Below are 6,588 nucleotides of genomic sequence, written 5' to 3' on the forward strand. Positions count from 1 at the left end.
CATCTTGCCAAATTTCTTTGCAAGTACACTCGAACCTCATTATAACGAAATAATTGCTATAACAAAGTAAATGGAATTTCCCTTGAAATCCCCATAGATATTCATGTATATAAAATCTAATTTTAACGATGTGAAATTGTCCTGCCATTGGATATAACGAACTAGATTCGTCTCCCAAACCAAAAAATACCCGACCGTTGCGCGCCGAGTATATCGCATTCCACTGGGTTCAGCACTCGTTCGCCGTGGCAGTTCAAAACTCCCGCGTCGAATACGTCGTCGAGCAACAGTGGTCTTTCTTATCGCCTCACATAGCTGCGCTACTGCGCACAAGCAGCTCACTATCGCACTTCTCCCCTGACCTTTTGCTAGCTGCGTGAGATGTGCGGCGGTGTAAAGGTGCATTCACTTCCAGTGCGTGCTGCACAGGCAGGTGCAGCTGACCATGGCCTCCGAGATTTCCCCGGCACATTTTAGGAGTCACGTGCAAGCCTATGTAAGATGCGCTGTGCTGCACGGTGGTGTGAAGGTGAATTCACTGCTTTCTCTACAGTGTGCCATATAGGCAGCCGTAGCTGACTGTGGCCTCCGAGATCTCTGCCGTGCAATCTGGGGGGGGGGGGGGGTCATGCCCAGGCTGTGCATTCCTTTCTCCCTCTCACTGCAGCGCGCCGTGCGGGCTGGCAGCTGGGCATGGCCTCCGACATTGATGCAATCTTGGAAGCCACAAGCCAGCGCGTTCGCTCGCCTCGTCAATCACACTTCGCAGCGCTTTATTGCCTTGTTCTCGTTTGTGTGCCACGTTCTGCTCGACTGTGACGAGCCAAGTTGAAAGTGGATGCAAAACTCCATCAAAATGGAACCGAAGGTAACTATCTAAAGACTGTCGCATCAGGTGTTGGTCGCGTGTTGCACACACGAAACATATTTTTGTCGTTTTATTCAAATTTGATCGCATGCGTGGCCGTATAATGGCTCTGCCGCCCGCAAAGCCGTCTTGTTTCCATGATTACAATCGTGCACCCCATTGGGCATATATTGCATTCAATGTCAATTACAGCAGACATTGGTAGCTCCTGACTGGAAGCTTACCATTATCATTGAAAAGGAAGGTGTACAATCAGTGCATTTTACTGGTGCTGACGTATGGAGCAGAAACTTGGAGACTGACAAAGAAGCTTGAGAACAAGTCGAAATGCCCCTCACCAGGCCCAATAGCAAATTTTGGTTATATGCTAGAAGTTACGTGTCCTCTATGAAGCGTTCTGCCACAAAAATTTTTGAAATCGGCTCAATAGCCGAGATATAAATACTTCAGTGCCGCAAATCCATGATTTAAGGAGGCAAGCTCCACTGCCAAGCAAGACACTCTCCACTCGCCCCATCTAGCCTCCGCAAGCGAAATACCTTCCCTACGTTCTCCCATACCAGACCTCAAGGATCGCACGACGCATTTGTCACGGGCCCCGCCTTCATTTTTTTTTCAGCGCTGCGCACTTTTGCTGAAGGCATCGTGCGCAAGCTGTTCTCATTGTCCGGTTTCGCGCAGCGCACGGTTTTGCGTGCTGTGCACAAGGACACGTGATTAGCAGTATAATTCAGTGCTACACGAATACTGAGGCAGAACAAGCGGATCGCAGAATATGGCCACGCCTGGAACAGAAGCAGAGCAGAACCGGAACAGCAAGGCTGACAGACTGGAAGGCCTTCCAAGAACATGACATAGAAGAAAACATTGAAAATATTCAAGAGTAGCTCACTGAAGTGGTCAAGATGGCCGAGAAGCACATTCAAGTCATCCAACTCGCAATGGACACGCCGGCCATAGACTCTCGCCTCCTCCATCTTTGGGATGCCAGAAGAGGACTACTGAGGCGGTGGAAAAAGATTAAATTTAACCGCAAACTGCCAAAACGGATCGCTCACATAACAAAGCAAGCAGAAGAATACGGATATCAACTCGGCAGTCGGAACTGGTATAAGCTGTGCGACCAACTTCAAGGCACACTCAGCATGAAGAAGACCTGGCACACACTGCGAGCCCTACTAGCTACCACCAAAACCAAGACCCAACAAAGACATGACCTCAAGAAAATCATTCACTTCCATCCGGGAACTGAGAAACAAATTTTGGAAGAAATCAAGCGTAAACTTGACGGAGACAATGCCCCTAAGGTCCCCGGTCCTCGACCGTACGAAGGCGAACCAAACCTCACCCTCAACAGCCCTTTCCCGCTTCCTGAACTACATGCCGCCCTTGCCAAATTGACCTGTAACACATCGCCAGGAAATGACAAGGTGACCAACAAGATTCTACAAAACTTCCCAGACAAGGCCCTAAATGGACCCCTCGACTACATGAATAACTGCTGGGAAAAAGGCGAGCTCCCGGCATAATGTAAGCATGCGGAAGTCATTATGATCCCAAAACCCAACAAGCCACTACAAATGAGCAACCTTGGACCCATTTCCCTTACTTCCTGCGCTGGAAAGCTTCTCGAACACATGGTTCACGATCGCCTCACCACATACCTCGGAAGACTCGGGACTTGTGCCTGACACAGTGTTTGGCTTCCGACAGCTCCTCTCAGCACAAGATATACTCCTACAGCTCAAGGAAGACCTCTTGGACTACCTAGAATGACACAAAAAGTTCTCTATTTTAGCAATAGATATAAAAGGAGCCTTCGATAATGTGAAGCATGAAGCAATCCTCCAGAATCTCCACGAACTGCGGGATCCGGACCTACCAATACGTACACGACTTTCTCAAAGATCGCACAGCTACGGTGGGTATCGGCAACATTCGAAGCGACAAATTCGAAATGCCCAACAAAGGAACTCCACAAGGGTCAGTCACTGCACCTTTACTGTTCAATCTCGCCATGATTAAGCTCCCGCAGCAACTCGATGGCATCGAAGGTTTAAGCCATGCAATATACGCCGACTATATAACGTTATGGACAAAAGCGTCCACAACGGGCGAACAGCAAACTGCCCTCCAAGAGGCAATCGATGAGATAGAACAGTACCTCTCAAGATGCGGTCTCCAGTGCTCCCCCCGAAAAAATCGGAGCTACTTATACTCAAGGCAAGGACTCGGAGAAGACCACGAGCCTCATTGTCCGGTCGCCCCAGATCCCAACATCAGACTCAATGGAATCGATATCCCTCAAGTTGGCCCCCTCCATGTCCTTGGCCTCACAGTACATAAAGACTGTTCTGGCACAGCTACACTTCCGAAGCTTCAGAAGACCCTAACACAAGTAACTCATCGCATTTGGCGTATAACCACCCAAAGAAGAGGACTTAAAGAGCAAGAAAGCATCCAATTAATCCAAGCACTCCTTATAAGCCGGATCACATATGGCACCCCATATCTACTCCTCAAGAAAGCTGAAATTGAAAAACTGAACATTGTCATCAGAAAAGCAATCAAGAATGCACTAGGACTTCCCAGTATGACCTTAACCATGACACTCCTCAAACTTGGCCTCCATAATACCCGAGAAGAAATGAGTGAAGCACACAGAGCCAGCAAGCTGGAACGCCTTAAGCTGACTCACTCAGGCAGAGCAGTACTTCGCAAGCTCACATACAGCGAAATTTTCATAGTAGACTCAGACGTGAAAGCTCGATTGCCGCCACTTCTTCGTGACTCGATCTTAGTCGCTCCAATACCTCGCAACATGCATGCAGCACACCACAAAGAAGACAAGCAAGAGTTAGAGCGCTCAGCAAGAAGTACTCAAAGAAGCCCAACACGAAATATACAGATGCTGCAAAATACCCTGGTAGAAGAGCATACGCAGTTACCGTGACCACCAACCAAGGGAATGAGCTAGTTGCTGCCACCATACCGGCCAGAAATCCAGAAACGGCGGAGAAAATGGCCATCGTCGTCGGCGTCGCCACATGCAAAGACACAGCAATCATCTTGAGCGACTCGCAAACGGCATCTAGAAACCTACAAAAATGCCGAATTTCTGCTGCAGCAGTGAAAATTCTAGAAGAGATAACAAGACTCTAAGAACTACCCAAAACCTACGTCGCATGGACACCAGGCTACGAACACCTGGCAGGAAATGAAGCAGCACATGCTGTCGCTCGAGAGCATACCAGCCAGGATTCCCTGCCGCACAGTCTCCGGAAAGCAACGAGGGTGGAGGACATTCCCATCAACTACGCTGTAATATTGCAACATTACCGACTGGAAAGAAGACAATATCCTCTACCACATTCAAAACTAAGCAAGGAAGAAGCCACCACCCTCCGCAGACTACAAATGACTGCGTATGTCCATGAAATTATCATGCACCGAATGCACCCCACCAAATTCTCATACCTATGCCGATATTGTGATGTACCAGACAACCTCCAACACATGGTGTGGCTGTGCCCACACCGCGAGAAAAACAGTCAAGATGATGCCTCAGAACCGTTACAAGCCATCAAAGAAACGTGGGAGGCAATGTTAAAAGCACAGAGCCTGGAAGATCCGTGAAGTCTGGTGGTCTGGGCTGCGGCATTAGCCAACAGCTTTCTGGACTAAGAGAGCCGCCCACATAGGGTGAAGAAAGAACACTTTCTCGCTATTTCTCACAATGAATGTTCAATCCTCCTCCTCCCTCGGTACCTGCGAACGTGACTGCACGACCGTGGGAACAAGCAGACGAAGCGGAAGTACATCTTTCTTGCTTTGGTGTGAAGTAAGAAAAAAAAAAAAAACATCCAGACATACGATTTGTGTGTTTTATCATTTCTGTAAACTTCAATTCGTCAATTAAAGCAACAGATCACACAAATAACAGATGTTGCCTTGAATAATTCTCGCAGACGCATGTCACCACAGATTACTCTCACTGTGGTCACCGGTACATAGGCGCAGGGACACGAGTACGTCACCATATGGCTTGGAGTGCGGTCGCCACGAGGGAAAGGGAAAACGGCGTTTGGATTGAAATTTCGGACCTTTCCGCGGCGCGGAGCAATGTAATTCTTTGCAAACACAATCGTTAGCGCGCATTGTATGCTCTGCACTAGTCAGCTCAAAATGGCCAGACCCGGTGAGGGGCCCTTTAAAGACCACGCAAAGAGCGATGGAACAAAGAATGCTAGGCATCACATTAAGAGACAGAAAGAGAGCAGTTTGGATCAGAGAGCAAACGGGTATAGCTGATATTCGAATTGACATTAAGAGAAAAAAATTGAGCTGGGCAGGTCATGTAATGTGTAGCTTAGATAACCGGTGGACCATTATGGTTACAGGATGGGTGCGAAGGGAAGCGCAGTCGAGGACGGAAGACTACTAGGTGTGGCGATGAAATTGGGAAATTTGCGGACACTAGTTGGAATCGGTTGGCACAGGACAGGGCTGATTGGAGATTGCAGGGAGAGGCCTTCATCCTGCAGCGGACATAAAATAGGCTGACGATGATGAATTGATATAACAAGCTAACTGATATAACGATTTTGGCTCCGTCTTCAACTTTGTTATAACGAGGTTTGAGTGTAGTAGATACATGCGAATGGTTTATCCAACCTTGTGGGTACCCTTTGGAACCTGCCTCATGCATTGTTTTGGCTATTTGCCCTGAGCAGCTACTGGGGCACGGTATCTATAACTTTGGCTAGCATACGTGCCTGTGTTCTGAACTCTCTCTCCAATGAGAAATGCAAATGTTGGACATTCCTTTCAAAAGACCTATAACATAGCCATTCAGGTTGGAAATTTGCACAAGTTGAATCACGTTAGGTATGTTTAGGTGCTGAAAGGCACAGACACCAGAAAAAGATGTAGAACATGTTCCTGCACCTTTTTCTTGTGCCCTTGCCTTTCAGTGCTAAAACATTTCCAGCATGCCTACAATGGACAGTTGCTGAACAGCATGTGCTGAGAAAGAGCTCCCAAATAGGCCAACATTAGCACAGGGGTATTGTTTCATTTCACACTTGAAGTAAGCTAATTGCGTCTTGCATGGAATAATGGGGCCGTAAGAATTCGAAACATTATCGGCCTTGGAGGTGGTCATGGCAGTTGTGCCAGTACTTGTGCTTTGTCTTGCGAGAAATTTAAAGTATCATGGTTCCCACTACTTTGAAGCTTAAGGAGTGTTTATCACAAAGTGTGTGCAAGCAGATCCAGATAGTGATCAAGACCAGGGGAGGTATTCTGCAAGAGTCTAACTACTTTCCATTTAGGCCGTTCTCGATTGGCTAGGGCCGCTCACCTCCTCGCTCGTACAGCTGCACCCAATCAACAACGGCCGAAATAGACAGTCCACCAGGTGGACTCTTACAGAATACCCCCCCACGTTGAAGGATTCAGCGACCACACCAAGATATGCACCTTCGTGGTGAGGCGTGGAGAACATTTAGTTCATTTAAGGTTAGTTTGAGAGGAACATCACCAGTGACAACTTTGGCAATATTTAAGTTCTTTAAAAGGCCCCTCACACCTGTTCTTGGACAGCCCTACGAAGGCTTGATGTTGCCAAAGATACATGAACTTTGATAATGACATGCAATGGATGAGATGAGGTTACAAAGCAGTATTGAGAAAGGATGTGAATATGGAATGTATGGAAT

Source organism: Dermacentor andersoni, chromosome 1 (assembly GCF_023375885.2).
Source record: "Dermacentor andersoni chromosome 1, qqDerAnde1_hic_scaffold, whole genome shotgun sequence".
Classification (NCBI taxonomy): Eukaryota; Metazoa; Arthropoda; class Arachnida; order Ixodida; family Ixodidae; genus Dermacentor; species Dermacentor andersoni.